The sequence below is a fragment of the Dasypus novemcinctus genome, chromosome 6 (assembly GCF_030445035.2).
Source record: "Dasypus novemcinctus isolate mDasNov1 chromosome 6, mDasNov1.1.hap2, whole genome shotgun sequence".
Taxonomy (NCBI): Eukaryota; Metazoa; Chordata; class Mammalia; order Cingulata; family Dasypodidae; genus Dasypus; species Dasypus novemcinctus.
The window spans coordinates 34,284,524-34,298,494 of NC_080678.1; positions in this window are offsets into that span (position 1 = coordinate 34,284,524).

Genomic DNA, 13,971 nt, shown 5'->3' on the forward strand with positions numbered 1-13,971 from the left:
AAAGCAACAAGGATCAGAGGAGACAAGCAGATGCTACCATGTGCCTGATCACACACAGCTTCAGACGAAGCAGAAAGTAATTTCTGATGATGCTTTGGTTTAGACACTGTCATGGCCTCAGAACTGTAAGCTTATAAGTTCATAAATTCCCACTGTACAATCAGCCCATTTCTGGTATATGGCTTTGGCAGCATTTAGCAAACTAAAAGATGGGGTTTAGATAAATAATAAAGGATAGATATTATATTCTAACCAAGTGAGTTTCAACCTGAGGCAATTTTGCCCCTCAGGGGATGTTTGGCAATATTTAGAGATATTTTTGATTGCCTTAAATAGAGGAGGATATGCCACTGTGATCTGATGGGTAGAGGTCAGAAATGCTGCAAAACATCCTACAATGCATAGGACAAGTCCCCACAACAAAGAATTACCCAGTCTGAAACATCAATAGTGCATTTTCTATAAGCATGACTTTAATACATAGGCCCTAAATTCTTTGAAACATCTCTAGTTGGAAACGGGGAGGTCTATGTCCCCTCCCCTCGATTCTTATACCTGTGACTGCTTAGCCAATAGAATACAGCAGAAGTGACAATGTGCCAGTTCCAAGACCCAGGCCTTATGAAATTGGTAGTTCCCACTTTTTATCACTAAGAACCCTCGCTCTTGGAACCCAGTCACCACGCTCAGAAATAAAAGAAACCCAAAAAACAGTTGCTAGGCCCACGTGGCAAGATTGTGTGGAGAGGATGTAGCAGTTTGACATAGTTATGGATTCCAAAAATAGATATTGGATTAAGTTTGTACACTGGCCTGTGCATGGGCATGATTGAGTTTTGACTGGGGCTTTGATTAGGCCATGTCATTAGGGCATTGAATCCCCACTCCCAGGGGTAGGGACTCACAGATAAAAGGCACGGCAAAGGACAGAGTTGAGGGTTTTGGATGTTGGCGTTTTGACGTTGCAGTTTGATCTGAAGCCTTAAGCTGGAGCCCCAGGAAGTAAGCACACAGAGGAAAGAGAAGCAAGCACCAGGAAGGGAGGAACCCAGGAGGCCTGAACCCTCGCAGATGTCGGCAGCCATCTTGCTCCAACACATGAAAATAGACTTTGGTGAGGGAAATAACTTATGCTTTATGGCCTGATATCTGTCAGACACTACCCCAAATAAATAGCCCTTATAAAAACCAACCAATTTCTGGTATTTTGCATCAGCACCCCTTTGACTGACTAATACAGAGGAGCACAAAGACCTTCTGTCCTGACTGAGCTCCGAGTGGACAACCAGCATCAACTTGCCAGCCATGTGAGTGAACCATCTTGAAAATGATTTTTTAGCCCTGGTCAAACTTCCCCAGGAGATGATGCCTCACAGAGCAGAGACAAGCCTTCCCAATTGCCCTGGCCAAATGGCAGATTCTTGACTAAAAATTGACTGCATTAATTTAGGCCACTAAATTGTGGGGTAGTTTGTTAAGCAACAATCAATAGCTGGAACAGTTAAGTAAATTAATATTTTTATTAAAAAGGAGTACTATAGCCACAAAAGTGTAAGAAACTCTGGGTTAAGTAAAATTTTCAAAGTTTCTCTTACTGTGAAATTTTCATTGTTTTGTGCTTCTGCACAAGAGTGGCCTGTGATTCTCAAATGCTTTTAACCCCAGAATCCATATTTTAAAGTGCTATCTTGCAAGATTGGTGTTCCATGGACTAGACTTTAAGAAACCTAGATTAATCTTTTAGTAATTCAGTAATTGAAATTCTAACCTTTTGAATTACGAAGAGTAAATACCTGGACAGTTTTAATTTGAAAATTCAAATGTTAATTCTGGTAATAATATGAAATACCCTAAAATCATACAAGCCTTTCTAAATTTACCTAATGAAATATCCTTAACTACTTGAAAAATTTTAACAGCAGTTTAAAAACGTAGATGGCACACATCAGAAGTTATTCAAAGTCCCTGAGGTCATATGGCTATGTAAGTTTAAAAAAAAGAAAAACAACCTAAGTTCTACTTTTTACTTGAAAAGTAGCAATGTATACTCTGATTTAGATGTTATGGGATGCTTTCCAGGTTTCCATAAATTCTCGCTTGATTTTAAATTGAAGTACACAACATATTTCTAATTCACTGGTACAAAATTCATATCTACTGGTCCAAGGACTTAAAAACAACATTGGACTGAAGTGGATAAATTGAGATTATATCCTGTCTCATCTCTGGGTGGAATTGTATTGCCATTACCCAAAATCAAATGAAGGTTTTTTTTGTGTTTTTATTATCAAAGGCCCATTCCCAATCCCCTGCCACACACAAGTAGTTCCCCCCATCTCAGCTCAGATATATCATTTCACCATGAGGGAAATTTGGAACAGAAACCATACAGAGTCAAGATATAGCTCAAAGAGGACTACCATACTGAGCAGTTTTCTAGGTACCCCTTGTCATCATTCTCCTTTAGCCTTTGAGATCCTCCTCTGGAGCCTTACCTCTGGAGACATAGTTTTCTAATCAGTCTTCTCCTGGATCACTGCCAACCGTTATCCTGATCTATCACTGGTTGCTTAAAAAACAAATTTTTTGTTTGAACCATTGTGTTCAAAATGTTCTGACTGTAATCACCTCATTCCCCAACCAACGGAGATAGGAATTCTGGTTTCTAGATTTCTCTTTGACTAATGATCTTTCACTTGTATGACTTTTGTGCACCACACAAAAGCACACAGCCAAGAAGGTAGGGAAAGGCTGAAATCTACCCATACTTCATTAACCAGGCTGAGCATCTTTGAGTGTGCATCTGCTGAGAAGGGACACATTTTTCTTATTTTAACAAAGGTGACTTATAAGGCTTATTCTCTCTCCTGTTCCTGGCATTTCAAGTATGTTCTTTAAAACATGAGAAGTTTGACCAAGTGACTTTGAAAGATCTATGGTTCTAGCTTCTGTTCTTCCTATATCCTCTCTTCTTATGAACTTATTGCCCTGTCTCTGCACTTCTGAAGTTATTATTTGCCCCCCCTGCCCCAAAGGAAGTTTCCATTCTTCTGATCTATCCATACCTTATTAACCTTTTATTACAATTGGTATTTAGTATTGACTGACCACCCAGTTGAATTTTAAAGGCGAACCTGGGAAGCGGACTTGGCCCAATGGATAGGGTGTCCACCTACCACATGGGAGGTCCACGGTTCAAACCCTAGGCCTCCTTGACCCATGTGGAGCTGGCCCATGAGTAGCGCTGATGCGCGCAAGGAGGGCGCCCCATAAAGAGAGCCGTCCAGCGCGAAAGAATAGTGCAGCCTGCCCAAGAATGGCACCACACGCACAGAGAGCTGACATAACAAGATGATGCAACAAAAAGAAACACAGATTCCCAGTGCCGCTGATAAGGATAGAAGCGGTCACAGAAGAACACACAGCGAATAGACACAGAGAGCAGACAACTGGTTGGGGGGGGGGGCGGGGAGAGAAATAAATAAAAAATAAATCTTTAAAAAAATTTAAAAAATAAAAAATAAAGGCAAACCCTATTGATTTCTATTACAACTTTTAAAATAGTGGAAATCCGCGATCACTTTTAATGAGTTATTTTTTCCAGAGGAAGCCTGAAATAATTGCAACATGTTGCATGTACCTCACTCATATATTTTCTTTTTGTTGAGTTTTTAATGAAAATGAATCTCTCTTTGGTGAGTAATTCTGAATGACAGTCATCTTCTGGAGATAGCTGTAATCTCTTGGTATAGTGCTATAAAATGATATTATGAGTATGGGCAAGAAGGAGTAGCATTTATTGATAAGAATGAATAGAGGTTGTGAAAGTTCTATGGAAAACATCACAACTTCATGGAAGCCCCCAAATATTTTAGCCTATCTCTACTCTAAGACAGTTCTAGTTTTTTATTGCCACTTAAAAGGAAATATAGGTTTTGATTTCAAAGATACATTTAATGATATTTTATAATCAATTAATTATTATAATCATTTATTGAGAGAATCTCACAGAAGTCCAAATAAATGGAGGGATATATCATGTTCATGGACTGGAAGACTCAATATTATTAAGATGTCAATTCTTCCCTAATGGATGTCTAGATTCAATGAATTCACAATCAAAATCTCAACACGTATTTTTGAGGAAATGGATAAGCGAAACCAAAATTTATATGGAAAAGCAAAGAACCTGGAATACAACAAAAGAGAAAAAAAGAGAATAAAGATGATTTTTGACAAAGATGCCTAGGTAATTCAATGAGGAAAGGATAATATTTTCAAGAAATAATGCAATGCTGGAACAATCAGCTTATAAAAGAAAAAAAAAGGAACCTCAACACTTCCCTTATACGACATAGAATAATTAACTCAAAATGGATTGTAGACCTAAATGTAAGAGCTACCATGGTAAAGTATCTTTAAAAAAATAGGAGAAAAAATCTTAGTGACCTCAACTTTGATAAAGATTTCTTCTTAAACATGATACAAAAAGCACAAACTATAAAAGAAAAAAGAAATGAATTAGACTTCATCAAAATTAAAACTTTTCCTTTAAAAAAAATTAGTGTTAAAAATGGCAAGCCATAGACCAGGGGAAAATATTTTCAAAATATGTATCCAAAAGAATTTGAATCTAAAATCGTTAAAAGCTCTTACAACTCAAAGAAGACTTATAGCGCAGTGGGCCCAACCCCCTTACGAGGAGAGAGCCAAAAAAATGGAAAAGTCTGTGCTCTTAGCCACACAGCAACATAAGAACTTGGAAGAGAACCCTTTCCTAATTGCCCTGGAGGGTATACCTTCCAAATGAACCAATCAGTTAAAAAAACAAACAAAAAAAAGGCAGGATATTTGAATAGACACTACACCAGTGATATACTGAAGCAAATAAACATATGAAAAGATGCTCCATATCATTAGTCATAAGGGAAATGCAAATTAAAACCACAGTGAGATACCACTACACACCTACTGGGATACCTAAATTAGAAAAATCTCTGTAGTAAATGTTGGTGAGAGTGTGGAAGAACTAGAACTCCCATAGACTGCTGGTGGGAATGGAAAATGGTACAAACACTTTGGAAAACAGTTTGCCAATTTTTTATGAAGTTAAACATATATCTACCATATGATCCAGCCATTGCACTCCTAGGTATTTACCCAAGAGTAAAGAAATATATGTTCATATAAAGACTTGTACATGAATGTTCATAGCAGCTTTGAAAACTGGAAACAACCCAAATGTCCATCAACAAGTGAGTAGATAAATAAATCGTGGTATATCCATACCATGGAATATTATTCAGTAATTTAAAAATGAACAATTAATACACACAAAAACGTGCATGAATCTCAAAATAGTTATGCTGAGTGAAAGAAGCCAGACAAAAAAGGAGTACACTCCATTTATATAATAAATGGAAACTAAAATGCAAACTAATCTATAGTGATGGAAAGCTGATCAATGTTGTCCTGGGATGAAGTAGGACATGGGGGGTGAAGTGAAAGAAAGATTACACGGGGGCACATGGAAACTTTGGGGGGGTGCTAAATATGTTCATTATCTTGATTATGGTGATGTTTTCAGAGGCAAAAATATGTGCCAAAACTTATCGAATCGTACATTTTTAAACTGTGCAATTTATTGCTTGTTAATTATACCTCAGTAAAGATAAAATACATTTTGATGATGCCATCTAAAAAACTAATGATTGTAATGAATTATTATGACTTTGTATCTTATTCAAAGGCAACTTATGACTTTGTTCTAAGAAAACTAATAACACATATTCACATTACTTCTGTGCAGTTAACAAAAGTTTAAACTCAGGGTCCGTAAGCAAAACATTAAGAAATAGTTCCTCTCTGGTAACAGTTCACTGAAAATTCATTTTCATAGGAAATGACAATGGCAATGCATAAGGGTGATTTAAGTGGGTTTTCAACTCCCCTTCATCCCCTCTAGCAACCACCCCTTCCATTCTTTAAAAAGAGACATATATTATAGGTATAGTTTCTTCCAACCTTATGTAAAATACTATGTAAACACAGCTTGGAGTTAAGTCCTCCAGCCTCTAGCTCCAGACAGCCACCCCTAAAATGTTTTCCACATATAATCCAGAGGCACAACTGGGAGAGAACTTCTCCTTTTTGTGACTCTACCTACAATATGGAAGCCACTTTGGTGGTTGTTATACTTTTGATTGATACTGATAATTATATTGAGATTGTAGAACAATTTGCATCTGATTGGTATTCACTAAATTCTATGAAACATAATTTTCAAGTGGGACCCTAAGGGTTTTTGGCTCCCATTGGAACTTTCTACTTCATTCAGGAGACCATCCTAATTCCATTGTGCAGCTTTGCCTTTAAATGTCGGCTAGTTCACATAACAACAAGGATTAGGGAATTATTAAGGGATAAAGATTGCTCTGAAGCCAAGTATTACAGCATCTAGCACCAGAATGGATCCTGCTAAACCAACAAACTCAGAAACACTAGTTCTCTTTCAGAGAGCTTTCCTTTGTCTTCCCACAAGCGGAATGATTTAGTTTCCCAAAGAGAGCTTATGGTCTATTATGTTTTGATAGCATCCAGATTCTCTAGATAAACTAATTTGCAATGTGGTATACTCCTATAAACCAGGTCAACTGAGTTATTTTCAAATTACTCACCCCTTTATTGAGCTGGCAAGGAAAGCTAGCTCAATTATTGATATCAAAGTGCTGTAAGGTGATGTGTTTCTTCCGCTTCAATAAAATGTCATTTTTTTTTAAATGAGGGTTTTTGTGTAGTCAAAGTATTACTGATTCATGCACTTCACAGAATAAAGAATTCAGTATCCCCTAGGGCATGCAGCATAATAATCAGAGGACTTAAAACCTCTTCAATAAAAGCTTCAAACAATGAGTGGGTGGAAACAGGTTTTTTTAGTAATTAAAAGAATAAAAAAGAAGAGTGATGTTTCTGTATTGAAGACATTTCCTCTCTTACAATCTAGTTAACATGAGAAGTTAAGCACTTAAGAAGGCCAGCAATTAAATTATGTTGGTCAATTTTTACGTAGGAGAAGCCAGAGTCAAGGAGCAAAGGCCAAAGCCAGAGCTGTTTTTAGCTCTACCACTATCTTTGAAAAGGCTAACTCTGACAAATTTTAAATCATCACTGGGTCTACAGAAGATGGGCTTTGCTACAGAGATGATACTATAACATATCACTCAGTTCCTTCTTCCACACTGAAATATTTACCCCCCACCCCGGGAGGCAGTCCTCATCAGAATTGCCTCAGTTGAAGAGCACCCTCCAAAATCACACCTTCTTGAGGCAGCTCTTGTCCCGCTGACTGATTGGTGCTGGGGTATATCAAGGCCACATCCTCTCACACAAACTCAAGATAACCCTGAAGGACTATCCCAGTTTAAGATCTCCGTGAGGGTCAGCTGAGGCCTTTATTGAGGCTGTTTCATAGTCCAACTTCTGCCCAATCCTTCTTCCTTCCCATCCCTTCAACTGATGTTGAACCCAAGAACACTCACCAATACTCATCTTTGTCTCAGCATCTACTTCCCCCCCAAACACTTATAATATATTTTCATTTTACCTTTTTTTTTTTTAAAAAAGGAGTAAAACAACAAAATGGTAATAACATTTCCCAGGAGTCACTCTTGCTTGTGTATCCTTCCTGAAAAGTCCTAAAAATCTAAAACTATATATATGTATGTCACTTTTTTGTACAAATGAGAGTGTGTGTTCTGCAACTTGACTAGATTCACTTAAATAGAGTTTGTATCTCTTATCATATTAGTACATACAGTTATCTTCATAGTGGTGACATATTATTCTACCACATAAGTATACTGCAATGTTTTAGCCAGTCTCCTACCTACATAGGAGAGTAGTAGTACTAGATTTTGGGTTTTTTTTTTCACAAATAATGTTTCAAGGAATATCTTGAATAGTATCTTTGTCCATTTGTATATTCTTTCTGTGGGATAATTCAAAGAAGTAGAATTATGAGAATTTAAATTTTGAAAGATATGAAAGTGCTCTCTTAAAAGGCACTGCCAATGTAAGTCAGAAAACTTAAAATCAATGCAAGAGAATGCCTCTTTCCTCACATCCTCAACAACTTTTTAATCTTTACCAATAAAGCAGGTGGAAAATATTACTTCACAGTAATATTATAAGTTACCTATGTATTAATTTTATAAAGGTGTTCCCTTTGGGTTGATTAATTAAAACAGTGCCCTCCCCTGCAACCTTCCGAGTAGACACAAGCCATGCAACACCGCAGGGTTTGCCATTCAGAAAGAACTACACGCCACCCCTAGTCACACCCTTGGCGAAACTCCTTTGCAGGGTGCTCAAACTAAACAACTATCCGTGGTAGCCCTGGAGCTTTATTGTTTTAAATTAAATTTCTTTAATTATGAGCAAGCTTGAACATCTTTTAATATATTTATTGGCCTTTTGTTTTTCCTTTTTCTTTGGGGATAACTGTTCTGAGCATCTCAAAACACTGTGAAGCATTATTTTTATCAATCTGTACACTATCACAGTAAAACAGATAAAAGGTAGATGATAATATCACTTGGTACTTCCATCAGCCTATCTGTCTCAACTAAAATTTTATAATCCAAATGTTATGCAGTAAGTCTTCAGTTGTCCTCCTGACGCAAACAGAGATAATGATAATAATAATAGATGCCATTAATCAAGTCTCTGATAGATGACGAGCACTTCACGAGGTGGGGTGCCTAGTGGGCTCACCCTCACCTGCTGTGCCTTATGGTTGGCCCAGACTCTGAGGTCTGATTCACTGTGCTCTGCCCCTGCTCTTCCTCTTACAATCTGTGTAACTTGGAAGAATTTATTTTACCTCTCTGAAACTTCATATCCTCACCTATAAAATGGGGATAATAGTAATAGTGCTTACCTGATGGAGGTGTTATTGACAGATTAAACAATATAATATGAAAAGTATTTAACATGGCACTTGCAACATAGCAAGGGCTCAACAATTGTGAGCTGTGTTTATGTGACATTTTACATACATTATATGCCACTCCTGATTTAACAAACAAACAAACAAAAAAACACTTCAATGCTCCCCTATTGCCAATATAAAAGAACGGTTTTTGAAACTGTGTTATGGAACTAAGGAGATGTGCAGGGCTGCCACAGGGACAAGGACTGAGGGAGCGGGAAGGCAGGAGAGGCATCCCGTCTCTCCACTTCAGTCACAAGAGTTCCATTTCTATCAGTCTCTTACACAGTGGTTCCAAATAAGACCTATTATAAAAATAAGTTCCACTGTTTTTGAAAAATGGAAAAATCTCCTAACTACAGGAGGAAATCTTTGCTTTCAAGACTTTTCAAAGTTTTGCCTTAACTAACTTTTCCGGTCTTATCTTCCTTGATACTCAGCCATGAACTCATGCTCAGATTCACTACAATTGTTTATCTGGCAGCCTGAACACTAGAGTACTTATTCTTTAAAGACGGGCATTGTATCTTTTATCTGGTATTTTCAGAGATTAGCAGAGTGTCTGACACCTAGTAGGCATCCAGTAAATGTTTGTTGAATCAAGAAATGAATCAATATTCTCGACATGATAAAAGGTATACAGGAAAAACCCAAAGCAGGGAAGTGGCTGTGACTCAATCAGTTGGGCTCCCGTCTACCATATGGGAGGCCATGGGTTCGCGTCCCAGGCCCTCCTTGTGAAGGCAGGCTTGCCCGCAAGCACCACAGAGTGCCGACCAGCCCGCAAGCACTGTGGAGAGCCAACTCAGCAAGGTGACACAACAAAAAGAAGGGAGACAAGCAAAAATACAGAAGAGCGTGCAGTGAATGGACACAGAGAGCAGACAACAAGCAAATAAAAAGCAGTAAGGGCAGTGGGAACCCAAAGCTAACATATACTCAATGGTGGTGAAAAACTGCAAGCTCTCTTCCTAAGATCAGGAACAAAACAAGAATGCCTGCTTTCATCACTGTTATACAACATTGTACTGAAAGTTCTAGAAAGAACTATTAGGCAAGGAAACGAAATAAAATGTATCCAAATTGGAAAGGGAGAAGTAAAACTATCACTATTCACAGATGATATGATCCAGCAAGAAAGCTATTAAAACTAATAAATGAATTCAGCAAAGTTGTGGGGTACCAGATAAACACACAGCAATCAGTCATGTTCCTATATACAAGTAATGAACAATCTGAAAAAGAAATAAAAAAAAAAAACCAATTCAAGTTACCATAGCATCTAAAAAGAATAAAACATCTAGGAATAAATTTAACCAAGGATATAAAAGATTGTATAGTGAAAGCTACAAAACACTGCTGAGAGAAATTTAAGAAGAACTAAATAAAGGAAAAATTTCCTGTGTTCATGGATTAGGAGACTTAATATTCTTAAGATGTCAATGGGAAGAGGATGTGGCTCAACTGATAAGAGTTTCTGCCTACCATATGGGAGGACCTGGGTTCATTCCCTGGGGCCTCCTGGTGAAAAAGAAGAAGAGAAAGTGTGCCCACATGTCAAACCAGTAGCTGCATAAGTGCCCGCATGGTGAGCCAGTGCCCACATGAGTGCTCACATGGTGAGCCAGTGCCCACATGAGTGCCCGCATGGTGAGCCAGTGCCTGCGCAAGTGAGTCACACGGCAAGATGATGATGCATCGGAAGAGAGACAAGGGGAGAGTTAAGGTGAAGCACAGCAGAAACCAGGAACTGAGGTGGTGCAATTGGTAGGGAACTTCTCTCCACATCAGAGGTCTCCAGGATCGAATCCCAGTGAATCCTAGAGGAGAGAAAATGAGAAGAGGAGACAACACAGACAGCAAAAACAGCAGAACAGGAGGAAGGGAAGGGGGAAAAATAAATAAATAAACCTTAAAAAAAAAAAAAAAGATGTCAATACCAGGAAGTGGATGTGGCTCAAGCGATTGGGTTCCCACCTACCACATGGGCGGTCCTTGGTTCGGTTCCCAGTGCCTCCTAAAGAAGACAGTGGGCTGGAGCGATGGGCAGGTATAGTAAGCTGATGCAACCAGACACACAAGAAGAAAAACATAATGATAGACAGAACAAAGCAGGGAATGGAGGTGGCTCAAGTGATTAGGTGCCTCCCTCCTGCATTGGAGGTCCCCGATCCGATTCCTGGTTTCTCCTAAAGAAACAAGGAAGACAAACAGATACAGCAAATGCAAACAATGAGAGGGTAGGGAGAATTAAATAAATAAAATAAATCTTAAAAAATAAATAAAACTTTTAAAAAAGATATTAATACCACCCAAAGCAATTTACAAATTCAATGTAATCTCTATCAAAATTCCAACAGCCTTTTTTGCAAATATGGAAAAGCTAGTCATCAAATTCATATGGAATGGCAGTGAACCTTAAATAACCAAAACCGTCTTGAAAAGGAAAAACAAAGTTAGAAGACTGACACTTCCCAATTTCAAAACTTCCTACAAAGCTACAGTAATCAAAAGAGTGTGGTACTAGTATAAGGGAAGACATATAGACCAATGGAATAGAACTGAGAGTTCCTTATATCTATGGTCATATGATTTTCAGCAAGGGGTCCAAGTTCACTCACCAGGGAAAGAACAGTCTCTTCAACAAACAGTGCTGAAAACTGGATATCAACATGCAAAGGAATGAAATTTGACCTCTACCTCACACCATATATAAAAATTAACTCAAGATAGATTAATGACCTAAATATAAGAGCTAGGGAAGCAGACATTTCTCAACTGATAGAGCACCTGCCTACCATATGGAGGGTCCAGGGTTCAATACCCAGGGCCTCCTGACCTGTGTGATGAGCTGGCCCAGGCACAGAGCTGCCACATGCAAGGAGCGCCATGCAAGGGGTGTGCCCTGGAAGAAGAGCCGCCCCGTGTGAAAAAAAAAATGCAGCCCACCCAGGAGTGGCGCTGCACACAAGGAGAGATGACACAGCAAGATGATGCAACAAAAAAGAAATGCAGTTTTCTGGTGATGCCGATGTAGCAGTGGACACAAGAACACATGGTGAGTGGATACAAAGTGCAGACGACGGGGGCGGGGATAAGTATAAGAGCTAAAATTGTCAAGAAAACATAGAGGAAAATCTTCAGTATCTTGGATTTTTAGATATGACACCAAAAGCATGAGCAACAAAAGAAAAGAAAAATAGATAAAGTGGACTTTATCAAAATTTTTTAAAAAACCACTTTTGTGCATCAAGGGTTGAATGCACTTTTGTGCATTATCAACAAAGTGAAAAGACAGCTTACAGAATGGGAGAAAATCCATTTATCTGACAGAGGTTTAATATCCAGAATATATAAAGAACTCCTACAATTCAACAGCAAAAAGACAAACAACCCAATTTTCAAAATGGGCAAAGGACTTGAATAGACATTTCTCCAAAGAAGATATACAAATGGCCGAGAAGCACGTAAAAAATGCTCATCATTAGCATGAACTACTATTTAAAATAAGGAAAATAACAATGTTGGCAAGGATACAGAGAAATAGGAATGCTCCTACATTGCTGGTGGGAATATAAAATGGTGCAGCCACTATGGAAAACACTTTGGCAATTCTTCAGAAAGTTAAACATGATTTAGAATTACCATATGACCCAGCAATTCCACTCTTAGGTATACACGCCAAAGAAAAGAAAACAGGGATTTGAACAGATATCTATAGAACAATATTCATAGAATCATTTTGCTCACCATAGTCAAAAGGTAGCAGCAGCCCATGTGTCCATCAACAGATAAATGGATGAACAAAATGTGGTGTATATAGATATATTGAAATATTATTCAGCCAAAAAAGGAATGAAGTTGTAATACATGCTACAACATGTATGAACCTTGAAGACATCACATTGAATGAAATGTCAGACAAAGACAAAAGTTGTATGATCTCAATATGAGTAAATAAATACATAGAGTAGACTACAGGTTACCAGGGTCTGAGGGATGCAATGAGAATGGGGAATTAATGCTTGATGGGTACAGAGTTTTACTTTGGGGTGATGGAAACGTTTTTTTAATGGATGATGGTGTTGAGAGTATAATATTGTGGATGTAATTAGTATCACTGAATTTTTCATAATAGTGCTTAAAATGGGAAATTTGTGTTACATATATGTTATCAATGGAATCAAAAAACAAACCCTCCTCTTTGTTCAAATGTGTCTTCTAGATATCTCTCAAATATGTCTTGTGTTTCTCTCCTGACAATTATTCATGAAGATTCTCTTGTCTGAATCAAGAGCTCTCCCCACCTCACTTCTACCAAACTCTTTTTTTTCCCTTTATTAAAAAAGTTGTGGGTTTACAGAACAATCATGCATAAAATCATAAAATCAGGATTCCCATTTACCACCAGAGCACTGCATTGGTGTGGAACATTTGTTACAATTGATGATAGTACATGTTTTAGTATAAATACTATATTTATTAAATATCTTAACAGTTTATTTAAATGTATTTACAGAACTATTCCTGCCTAAGTTATATTTCAGATATACAATTCAGGTAACTGCCTCTTGTATAAGAAAAATAATGACAGTCTCAACAGAACGAAGCAGTTTATTAGCATACACAAATTCAAATTTGCTTCAGTATTTAGCCATTTTTGCCACAAACTGCCCTTAACGGTTAAAATTTTGACATGGACACTGTTGCTTTTTAGTTGAGATATTTGATTTTGCAAAGGATTGACTTTAATGTTTTGTTTTTTTTTAACAAATAGAATCTAAAGACTTTTTGTTCCAAATATTCAGTTTAATAAGTAAATTTTGGTTTTTTGATATTGCAAAATTTGTTTAAATGAAAGACTATGACACAGTTTATAGGGAAATTAGATACTGTAGTGTCTACCAAAGTTAGCTGATATAAAGTGACAAGGAACCATGAATTTATCCAAATTACAAACATTTACCCTTCTAGCCAATCTT